The sequence below is a fragment of the Thermobia domestica genome, chromosome 8 (genome assembly GCF_964235325.1).
Source record: "Thermobia domestica chromosome 8, izTheDome1.hap1.1, whole genome shotgun sequence".
Taxonomy (NCBI): Eukaryota; Metazoa; Arthropoda; class Insecta; order Zygentoma; family Lepismatidae; genus Thermobia; species Thermobia domestica.
The window spans coordinates 88,893,150-88,905,542 of record NC_137461.1 but is presented as its reverse complement, the minus strand read 5'-3'; the positions used below and the strand labels follow the sequence as shown (position 1 = coordinate 88,905,542).

Below are 12,393 nucleotides of genomic sequence, written 5' to 3'. Positions count from 1 at the left end.
TTTACTGCAATTTGAAAGCGAAAAAGTAAAAATTATCTAAGTAACAAAGTTTATTGCGTTCCGGGGTGACCGCAGCGAAGCGGGGTGAACGCTGCTAGTTTGAAATATATCTGTTCTGAAAAAGGATTTTAAACTCGAAAGAAACAAATGAATATATGCTGAATTCTTACAGTATGAAAATGACTGAATATCAGTTTCACAGACGAAAGAAGGAATTACTCTTCATTGAGAGAAACTTACGATATGAACATTTTTATTCACAATTTGAAACAATCGATTGTACCGATAACTCTCCAAAAATTATCTAACAAGAATTTAAGGACAAAGCTATTGTTTCTAACTATATTGTACAAATTAGTAAATAGGATACAAAACACACTGCGTTTTACGCAGAGTCGTTTTAACGTATGATTAGCGTCATACTAAATGCCTGACTACTGCAGGAAACATATATTAGTCGAACTTTTTAGTTTGGTACTAATCACGCGTCAGAACGACTCTGCATAAGGCCCACTAAGTCTAGAGCTGATAGACAACTTAGCGAGAAAAATAGTGTCCTTAAATGATGGTGAAAAATCGGGACAGACAATCAATGGATATAGTAATGTTTTCTAATGTATTTGCACAGTAGTATCCCAGATTATCTTCGTATTGTAAGCAGAACCATAAATGTCATTTATTTAATCTATTGACATAGATCCCAATACAATAGTAAAGCCGTATCGATCTGTAGCGTGAGACGCACTCGACACATATGAAACAAGTTTGGAAGTCGGCTACAACCTCATTGGATTACTAAATATCATGAAATATATATTTAAAACAAAATAATAAAGATAGCTGATCTAGGGAATAGAATACGGAAACTTCGGATTTCAAAACAGGGACGCGAACTTTCATTACGCCGGTCCAGTAGTAATACACAAATTACTCCAATAATTAAAATGACGGAGTATACATTTTCGAAACTAAACCATAGCGAATTCCAACTCTATATACTAGATTGTACGGTCGACCACGTTTCGACCACATTCGCTCAAATCACCGTCATTTCTGGTTTATAGATCTAAGTTTAATTCTAGTTCACGTAGCATTTCCATTGCTTCATGAGTGCGCACATTGAATATAAAACCATTATCAGAACTTCCTGTAAAAACCAATGGATTTGAGGCATGTGTAAAAAATTAACATGAATATGGTAACACAGAGCCAGTGAACTAAACACAGCCATATTTTGTTGTGTAGAAATGCTATCTTTATTAAGATCTAATTGTTTTCTTTGTCACAATTTTAATCACGATTGCTACCTTACATACTTTCGTATTAGGAATTTTGGTGTTAAAACTGGTAGCATGAGGCAAGGCGGAGCTATTTAAACAAATAAGTACCAAACTCCTGTCTAACAAGCCAAAGAAAAGAAGAATGTTAATAGTTTCGTTCACCTCACACCATTCAATAAGTTATATGGTTGGATAGATCCCTTTGTAGACTGTGTACAAGATTCAGTATTGCAATCTACAGAATATTTTATATTATTATTATTAATAGAACATTTCTATATAAAATGGACTTATGGTAACATCTTTGACTTATTCACAGTCAGAATTCACACAACTAAATCTTGAAATGAGGACATCGTTAAATATTATCTCTATTTCATGCTCGAAATAAAAGTAGTTGTTCTCTTCATTTTTTACTATATACCAATAATATTTCCTAAATTAAATGGTTAGCTGGAGTGTTGATATAACCAATACCTTCAGCTCCAATATCAAACGAATACCTACAAAAAAAGACTCAATTATTAAACAATCTATCTCGAAAAATGCTATTATTTCGTAAAAATTCTTGCAAAGTATATAGTTGTAAGATATACTTTCTTTTCACTTTCATGCGTTAATCAATTGAAAGCTTCGCAAATCCCCCTGACACAACTTAAATCATTACCGGAAAATTGCAAAAACAATATATAAAGTATATCTATTTTGCTACTTTTTGACACACAAGTTAATTTATAAGTTATTTTCCCGTTATATAATACCCAAATTTATATTTCCGGTATTTAGGGACAGCATTTAAATACAACTATCAAAGATGTATCACGCATTAATAGCCATAATTAAACAACCAATACCAGGAAATACGCATGAACAATCATCATACAGTTTAAATGCGGATCATAAAAGATTAATTACCCGCATTGATAATGTACCATACCAAAAATGTACTCTAATATTTCCTTATTTGTTACTGGTAATACAAATAGAATGCAAAAGATAGATCTATCACTCAGAACCAGCAGAAACGTATTAGCGAATGAGTTGGTCATTACCTAATTACTACATAAAATGATCAAATACTAGTCAAAGTGGAAAATACACAAATGTGTTACCATGTACAAATAGTATTAAGGATTTCAAAAAAAAAAAAAAAACAACTTTCATTTAATATTACTGTATGTTTCCATACGGTGGTGGTACTAAATAACTAAAAATAAATATCTTTTCTCATTTCAGGTTCCAAAATAATTTACGTTATTTTAGTAATCTTCATAAAATGGAGAATTGTCACTGTGACTTCACCGATACTACATTATGGAACAATGTGTGCCCTCTGCCCTTTATGCTCACTTTAGAAACTCTCTTTCACGTCACCAACACTATATCAGACTCATGTAATAGACTAATTCCCTTGGATGAACCAGATGATCATTATGATTTCATCGTAGTTGGCGCTGGTGTGGCAGGAGCTGTTGTAACAAGTAGACTACTAGAAGTTCCCGAATGGAAAGTGCTACTAATAGAAGCAGGGCCTCTAGAACCAACATTGACTCAGATCCCATATTTTGTTGGTTTTCTTGTCAACTCTTCCTTGGACTGGGGATATGTTACAGAGCCAGAAGAAAAAGCATGTTTAAATAATGTGGACAGGAGATGTGCATGGCCAAGAGGAAAGACAGTTGGTGGAACATCAGTGTTTAACGGGATGATGTACACAAGAGGTCATCCTGAGGAGTTCAATCAGTGGCCCAGTGATAAAAATATCACTTGGGATTATTGTAACACTCTTCCTTATTTTAAAAAGTCGGAACAGAACCTAGGGAAAAGTTTAGATAGTAACTATCACGGTTTCTCAGGACCTTTACCTATTAATTGGTTCGATGAACAACCCCAGTTAGCCCAAGATATCATTAAGGCTGGAGAAGAACTGGGAATTACACACAACACAGATGTTAACCATGGAGCACAAGTAACAGGTTTTACCCGTGCACAATTCGTAACGAAAAACGGAACAAGATTTTCAACAGCTAGAGCTTATCTTCGACCACAAAGAAATAATCCCAATTTTAATATCATTGTTAACACAAGAGTTACTAAAGTTATCATAGATCCAGATACTAAAACAGCTACTGGTGTCAATATCACATACACGGTAAACGGAAAACAAATCTCGAAAATTGTAAAAGCTAAAAATGAGGTTATTTTATCGGCTGGTGCAGTTAACTCTCCTCAATTACTTATGCTGTCAGGCATTGGAATAACTGAAGATCTCACTGCTCACGGAATACCAGTAATCAAAGATCTTCCTGTTGGACAAAATCTTCAAAATCATGTAGGAGCCAGGGTGCGATTCACAATCAACGATACATTTCAAATGGAATTAAATGATACTTCGGTTTTACAATATGTTACGAATAACACAGGATCTTTAGGTACCAACGGAATTACACAAATTACAGGATTCCTTACTTCCTCCTATGGTGAACCCGGACATGCAGACTTACAGATCTTTATCGATGGCTATGTCAGCGGGTGTCCAACAGAATGTTTAGATACAGAAGATCCTGAATGTTCAAGACGACCAATAGTTCTTAGACCAACACTTCTCGCTCCACGTAGCAAAGGAAATCTAACACTCAAATCTTCAGATCCATTTGATCCACCCCTCATTTATGGTAACTACTTTCAAGATGAGACAGATTTAGAGATTTTGAAAGAAGGAGTTCATATTATTATGAACTTAACACGTACACAGGCACTAAAGCATTGGGACTTTCAATTAGATAATTCAACATCAATGGACATCCCTGGATGTGAAGATCTCACACACAACATAACAGAATATATAGATTGTGCTATCAAACGAGACACCTATCCCGAAAATCATCAGAGTGGTTCAAATAAAATGGGAGCAGAAGCTGATCCCACAACAGTTGTTGGCACTGATTTCAAAGTTCATGGAGTGAATAATCTCAGAGTTATTGATGCGTCCGTCTTTCCATTCGTTCCCCGTGCTAATCCTATTTCTTCAATAATTATGTTGGCTGAAAGAGGTGTAGATTTTATTAAGACCGATTATCATAAACCTGTTAATACTGATTTTAGTGGTGTAAGTGGGTGTGTTTACTAGTCGAAAAAATTCTACCATGCAATATGACAATCACGTTCATTAGCGAGTTGAAAATGTTATTAAAGTTTATTTGTAGTTAGAAGTGTTAAGATGGTGCCAGTATAAGTGAAAAAAAATCTACTTTGTGTTGAACGTTGGTCTGTAATAGGCAGTGTTGAATTCAGGAATGGTCAAGGGGGGCTGAGCTCCCTAGAATATGTATGCGCCCACCCTAAAATATCTATATACATGCATTGAAATATTTGCTTTTTTTTCGTTTAATTTTTTCGGAAATAAAAGTCTTAAAAGCAAATATTTTTGGCAGTATGTTGGTTATTGCAACCAACCAGACAACAACAAGTCGCGAGTTTTGTTGCGACAAATTCCTGCCGCTCTATTGCAATTATAACAGAGCCCCCCTTAAATGTTTATTGTCCCCCCCTTGTACAAATGTCTAAATTTAACACTAGTAATAGGTCTATTGTATTTCTTTGCATCTAGTTTTCTACGCATATATTGTACTATGAGCATATTCTTGCATAATATTTATGCAGTTTCGATATAATTTTACATTTTTTTTACTTCCTCAGAACAGTCTGAAGGTCAAATGAAGATTGTAATCGTTGCAAGTAAATCATGTTCATAAGGTACAAGTTTAACATTTCGATAATGCACAAAGTTGAATATTTAAAGCGTTGGCATTAAATTTAAGTAGTTCGTATCAGTCAAACTATTTTGTAGATACACGCAGAAACAACAATCTTTAAGAATATTGTTAATACAATTATTACTGCAATACACATTGAAAGATAAAACAAGTATTAAAGTATACGTTTATGTATCATTGTAAGGAAATAGAAAAAAACGAAACTATTTTTTCACAAGACAACATCACAGTACCTGTACATATTGTATAAACATCACTAAAATGTCCGTTAACTAGCGATATTGTATACAATTCTTTGTTATACAAAGTATTGTATATATTACTATAGAAGCTATGTAAATATATATTGTACACTATTATTTATTTAAAATACTGGGTAACATACCTTGTATTTATTTTATTTTAATAAAAAGGTCTTAAAAGAAGATTCAGTGTGTTTCTAATTCAAGTGTATACATAAATCGTTACACCTCTACATTTAGAAATAATTCTTTATATTTAACCTCAGAAATTATCAACAATTGCATGCTTAAAATCTACCGAGACTGAGGCGAGAATTTGTGAAGGATAAAGTATTATTTGACCAGGGTTGACTCACTGCTTCATGAAGGAGTACATTTGGTAAGATGCATGCGTATATCTTTAGCGTTGTGAAAACGAACCTAAATTACAAACGGTAATTACAAAATAAATTTCAAAGCACTTCAAAGTAGTAAACCATTTGTCTTTTAGAAACTCTCTTCTAATACAGTGAAACCTGTATGGAGCTGGCCACCATCAGCTCCATTGAAAAGTGGCAAACTTAGAGAAAATAAGTGTGATTTGTATATTTTCAGAATATAATTTCTAGTATTACTTGATTGTAAAATTTTAGTAAGCAATGGCAGGACGGCTACATTGACTTTTTTACAATTGACTTGTTAAAAACCTCCGTATAATTCAATTTGAAGTCCAGATTTCTATTTTTGTTTAATGTATCTCTGGCCAGTCTGGAAAGGTTTATGTTCATTTTGGTGCCAGGGATCATTTGGGTGCCAGAGCTTAAGATCACAAGAACTGTCTCGAATAACTTTTATATTTTTTACCAGTAAGTCAGACATTTGACCTAAGAAGGTTTATATTTCATTATTCTTGCACAAAAGGATGGTAGGTTTGGAGAGGACGCACAATATTACCTCCTGCAATACTCAGAGATATTAGCCAGTTTGTATTAAATAAATTCAGAGCAGATCATTTGGCTAACATATTCACAGAACAAAATAAATCTGTAGTCGCATATTGTTGAAAAACCACAAATATATATCTATATATTTAAGGGAAAGGCGCAACCTCTTCTGGATCCATCACTAATGCACAAAGTTAATATTTCATCATTAATGCACAGAAGAATGGAAGTTCAGAGTTTCTGTATTATTATTATTATTATTATTATTATTATCATTATTATTATTATTATTATTATTATTATTATTATTATTATTATTATTATTATTATTATTTTAAAGGAAACACATAGACTCATCGAAAGGTGGCATGCGTATGGTATTATAACTATGTTCTGCTAATTGCTAAAAATAACGGTATATTCTGTTTGGAATTGCACCTACACATATTCTTTCAGTTCCACGTGTTGCACGAAAGCTAGCAACGTTTATTACACGCTACAGAGAAACAGCTGTTCTTATGTGAAATCCAAACGAAGTGAGACTATTGATGTCAGACAACAAAAATCTTCATGTTCAGCGGCTGTACCCCCTACTCAACACCTACCCCTACACCTACCCCCTACTCAACCAAACTCAACTCGGTATAGTTCACTGCTTAGTTTGTTGTGTCTTAGGATTAGAAGCACAACAACGAAGATTGTAGAGGCATTAACAATATCCAGTGTTCTTATTGTCGAGGGAATACAGAATAGCTTTAAAGAAAAGATCATAAGAAAGTGTTAAGTGTACTTAGAATAATCTCATGAATTGTATATGCCTTGGTTTCTAAAATTTTAAGGGCAACTAACTAAATGCATGTAACTGTTGCAATCGATTTGTTGGGTCGCTACAGTAATCACTTACCTTTTCACTCTGGGACAAACTTCTATATTTATTTTAATATTTAACTTTTATTAATGTAAATGGCATTTCAATACTCGTGAATACTGTCACATTAGAACACATTCTTGACAATATTCAGAAGAGACGCTGTACAAGAGAATCGTTCACAATAACTTGCATCAAAATACATACAACTTTAGATGAGCAGTCCTTATTTTTGCTTAGCCATCTAGAATTGTCCTCTTTTTTTAAGATACATTAACAGCTTCTCGAGCAATTGTAAACACTGTTGTCAAAAACTGCATTCAAAAAATGTCTAAATAATACACAGAATCTAACGAAAAATGGTTAGACTGTTTTAAAAATACGGCTAAATTGATAACTAACACAATCATACAGCCAGTAGAGATTTCATAATTTGCTGTAATCATCAAAAGCGTAGGGAAATATTCTTCCTGAGATATTTCATATTTAAAACTATTCGTAGTACATTTTACAGACCTATTTGCCAGGGATGTTAAACATCTCTTAAATTCTCTAATTCATTTCCAATTCTTGCGGTAATTGCCTATGGTGGTTGTGTCTATCAGTACACTATTGATACCGCACACCGCTAATAATACACGTTTGTAATTCAAAATATACACGAAACATTCATACTCAAATTAACTAAGGTTTGAAATTACCTATTGGATGGCGGGATATGTAGATTCTTTACTAGATCTTGATACTTAACATTAGCAAGCTACAGTTCTTAAGATAAATTGTGCTGGCAACGTAAAAAAGCACTACTGCCAATTGGGAAGTCACATTTTATTTTGTCTTTATTCATTTACAAGAAATTTTGATTTAAAAAATAGTAAAGTACCAGTAAAGACAAATGGGTAGAAACTGGCAATAATGAGTACAAAATTAGTCTAAATTAGAACTAAAAAGAGTTGGGAAATATGAGGAAATGTACAAGGAGGTAAAATCTATGGAATTTTTAGAGGAAACAAGGAGCATTACGAAGGCAGTAGAAAATAAGAATCGCAAGGTAGTCAGCGAGAGAAGTTAAGTCGTAGGAAGATGGAAAGAGTAGGGATAGACCATGTAGCCTAATTGTTGAAGTAAAAAATGAAATAGGCGAGGATGATAAAGGGTTTAGGATTCATCGGGATGCGTTTGGAAAGGCTATATCCAAGATTAGGAATGGAAAGGTAACCTGGGTAGATAATATACCAATCGAATTCATTAAAAATATGAGAGACACGGGCAAGAAAGAATTGTTCCGAACCTGCAATGAAACATATAAAACAGGAGAGTGGCTGAAAGACTCCCCGAAGGCGATCATGATATCGATGGTTACGAAATCGAACTCAAAGAGATGTGAGGATTATAGAGCTATTAGTCTCATATCTTATGCAGCTAAAATTCTACTCCGAATACTGAACAGAAGGTTGTGTAGAAGAAAAAACGAAAAAGCTGAGGAGGAACAGTTCGTGTTGAAAGGAAAGGATACAAGAGATGCAATTGGATTATGAAGGGTGATTGGCGAAAGGTTTATAGAAAAAGGAAGAGGTGTATGTTGTATTTATTGATCTAGAAAAGGCTTTTGACCGCGTGAATTGGAAATTGTTGTTGGGAGTTCTAACGAAGATTGGGTTGGAATGGAAAGTTCGAAGACTCATAAGAAACTTATATATGAACCAACAAGTAAGTGTTAGGATAGGGGAGGAACTGACAGAGGAAAGTGCAATTGCAAGGGGAGTTCGACAAGGGTGGTGTGTCTCTCCAACATAATTTAATATCTATTTAGAAGAGATAGTGAAAAACAGAATACAAGATGAAGACGGCATTTCGGTAGGAGGTACACTGATTAGATGTATAAGATTTGTACACGATATGGCACTTGTTGCAGAATCTGAAAAGAAATAGGATGTTAGAAAACTTGAGGAAGGGCTCTGAAGAATATGGGATGAAAATAAATTTTAGAAAGACAAAAGCCATGGTGATTGAAACGAAGCGGTGTGTGTCAAATATAAAAGTGGAAGAGGAGAAAATAGAACAAATGAATAGTTTTCGATGATTGGGTAGTATTCTTAGTAATGACATTAAGCGCAAATGTGAAATAAAAGCAAGGATAGGAATGGTAAAAGAAGCGTTTAGGAGGAAGAAAGCTATGTTTTGTGGGACCTTGAATAAAGAGTTGAGAAAAAGACATAAAAAGCTTCATGTGGAGTGTTGTACTGTATGGGGCGGAAACATGGACAGTACGTAAAAGAGATGAAAAATGACTGAAAGCCTTCGAAATGTGGGTGTGTAGAAGAATGGATAGAATTAGTCGGGTCGAGCGGAAAACGAATTAGAAGGTGTTAGAAATGATTGGGGAGAAAAAAAACACTTTTAGATATTATTGAGAAGAGGAAGAGAAACTGGTTGGGACATTGCCTGAGAAGAAATTGTATCATGAGGGACGTGCTAGAGGGTATGGTGGCAGGAAAGAGAGTTAGAGGGCGAAGGAGGCTACGATTAATGGACGACATAGAAATAGAAAGATCATAAGTGAAGATGGAAGAGGTTAGCGGAAGACTGTGGAGCATGGAAGCTTCTCAGCTGAGGCAAGTGACCTGACAATAAAGGCAGAATACCTATGATGATGATGATATAGCAAATAAGTAAACTACCTTGTTACTAGATAATACATATGAGAAACTTGCTGCATTTAGTCATAAAATGACTTAATTTGCAACACTGCTTGAAGAGTCCACAGTACTGTGAAGATATCAAAGGTATCGTTTCTTGATCAGTATTGAATTCGCAACCTATTGAACTATCGATTGATTGGTAGATGTGAATCTTCTCAGTGTAAGGAAATTGACATTATTTTTGTGGGACTTTCTTTTTTTTTTTTTTTTCTTTAAGTTCCATAAAACTGTTTAGCAGACGCGAGGATAAGAAAACACGGAAGAACAGACCTAGTAATAAATTTATCGTAATCTGGGAATTCAAACAATGTTTCTTCCGCACATTTTGATGTTTTCTTGCAGAGGTGAATAAGTGTTTGTGTGTGTTACGTAATTAGTTATGTCAATGTACTTTTTTTATGGAATAAAAGCTGACACGGGAGGGTCCCACATCTTGTCCCTAAAATCTCATTGCCACATAGCACATCCGAAAGAGCATCATGAGAAATGAAAATAAGCAAAATTTAAGGAGCTATGGACCAGAACGATAGGAGCTAGGGGGATTCAAAACTTCAATATCCAAAAAATTATATCATGCAATTATGTACGTTTAAAGTAAATATCTTGAAAACCGTTAAAGCAATCAAAATAAAAATGGTAATAAAGGAATCTGGGTCTCATACTGTGAATTTAGTTCAAATGCATAACACAGATAGTATAACATAGCAAAATGTCAGCAGTGTCACAAAATATTGATGCATTAGAAAAACCAAAATGAGTGATGCCATTTTTACGTCCTGTGTCAGCTTCGAAGCTATATAGGTGTGCAAAGTGGGATCCGAATCACTATGAAAGAGAAAGATAACAATGAAATGTAAGGTGAAAAGTACAACAAAAACATGTCCGAGGCGGGATTGGAATCCGTGATGCCTAATATGTCGGTTGTCTACCCTTCTATTGTGCTGCCAAAATGTCTTGAGCCGTGGCAAAAATGCGAACTAAAGCTCACACCCTCACACACCCACGCGTTGAGCCAATAAGGGTTCAGCTGTTGCTAAGCGAGAGAAAGTGAGTGGAATTCCTTCAGCCGATAGCAGCGCTTGCAACGGAAGGCTAGTATATCAAGTCAATGTGGTATCTTTATAGACTACATTGCTATCTGGTCCGACTACAAACGAAATCAGGTAATAATAATACAATTATATTTCCAATGTGAATATGGTAATATTAAAGTGTACAAACATATTCATACGGTATGTAGGAGAGGAAGTAAAAGAATATGTCATTTAACATGAAAGACACAAACCAAGAAAGTACTCTTCCAAATATTGATAAGATAACCTGGAAAACCAGTTTGCAGAATTAGAAAACACGTGTTTCTTTCCTCGCGTGTATCGTTTTGTTTTCGCGAGTTGTCTGCTTATTCATCGGGCTACAGAAGTATATTGCAAAATCTTCACTTTTTCTAATGCATTCCTTTATTACCTTTTGTTCCCATTGTAAATTTTCAGCACATGTAGCTCCAATAGTGTGCAACACTGTACTACTACACTTCACTCTTATGTTTAGTGATAATAGTGCACTTTAAATCTTTGCAAACTTGTATATGGTGCTATTTATAATAAAATGTTTTATGCTGAGTTGGCAACACTGCTTCACTTATGGCAACACTGTTTATAGTTTTCGATAGGGAATTTTCTTCTCATTATATTTTACAACTTTTGTTTTGATTGATTTAACGGTTTTCAAGATAATTACTTTAAACGTACATGATTCCATGATATAATTCTTTCGATATTGAAATTTTGTATCCCCCTAGCTCCTAACTTTCTGGTCCATAGCACCTTAAATTTTGCTTATTTTCATTTCTCATGATGCTCTATCCGATGTGCTATGTGGAAATCAGATTTTAGGGACAACTTGTGGGACCCTCCCGTGTGAGAGAGTTCTTCCCATGATCTAACCTTTCTAACGTCAAGTGCCGGTCAACACAAGATTTTCTGACCACATCAATAACACGTCGAGAGCATTTTCTTTAAAAGCCCAGGGCAACCCGGAAGAAGTCAGTCGGCGAGGAGATTATAGACTAGCCGTTATAGCCACCCAGGAGATTATAGACTAGGCGTTACAGCCACCCGGGAGGTTATAGACTAGCCGTTACAACCACCCGGGAGGTTATAGACTAGCCGTTACAGCCAGCCGGGAGATTATAGACTAGCCGTTACAGCCAACCGGGAGATTATAGACTATCTGTTACAGCCAACCGGGAGATTATAGACTAGCTGTTACAGCCAACCGGAAGATTATTGACTAGTCGTTACAGCCAACTGCGAGAAGTCATATTGTCCGTCAGTCTATCAAGAGATTCTAGTCTACTAGTTAGAGAGTCTGCCGAGAATTAGTTATCCAATCTAATTGGATAGAACTATTTCCTCAAGTTAAGTTTTTCTACAACGTTACGTGTAATCTGAGTATGGAATTTTCTCCATTCGAGGCACTGAAGGGCTTTTTCCCCATGACTGTACATTCAGCCATGCTTGTTGCGCAATGTCAGTTCTCTGAGAACCAAGACAGAAAGGAACAGCTACAGTATACTAAAGATAAGGCCCAGGACACCTTGACG

At 35.1% G+C, this 12,393-nt stretch overlaps 1 pseudogene; it reads left to right on the top strand.

The window, feature by feature from the left end:
- The first annotated feature begins 2,556 nt into the window (after positions 1 to 2,556).
- LOC145692207 (glucose dehydrogenase [FAD, quinone] pseudogene) lies at positions 2,557 to 4,410 on the top strand (annotated as a pseudogene).
- Positions 4,411 to 12,393: the final 7,983 nt, after the last annotated feature.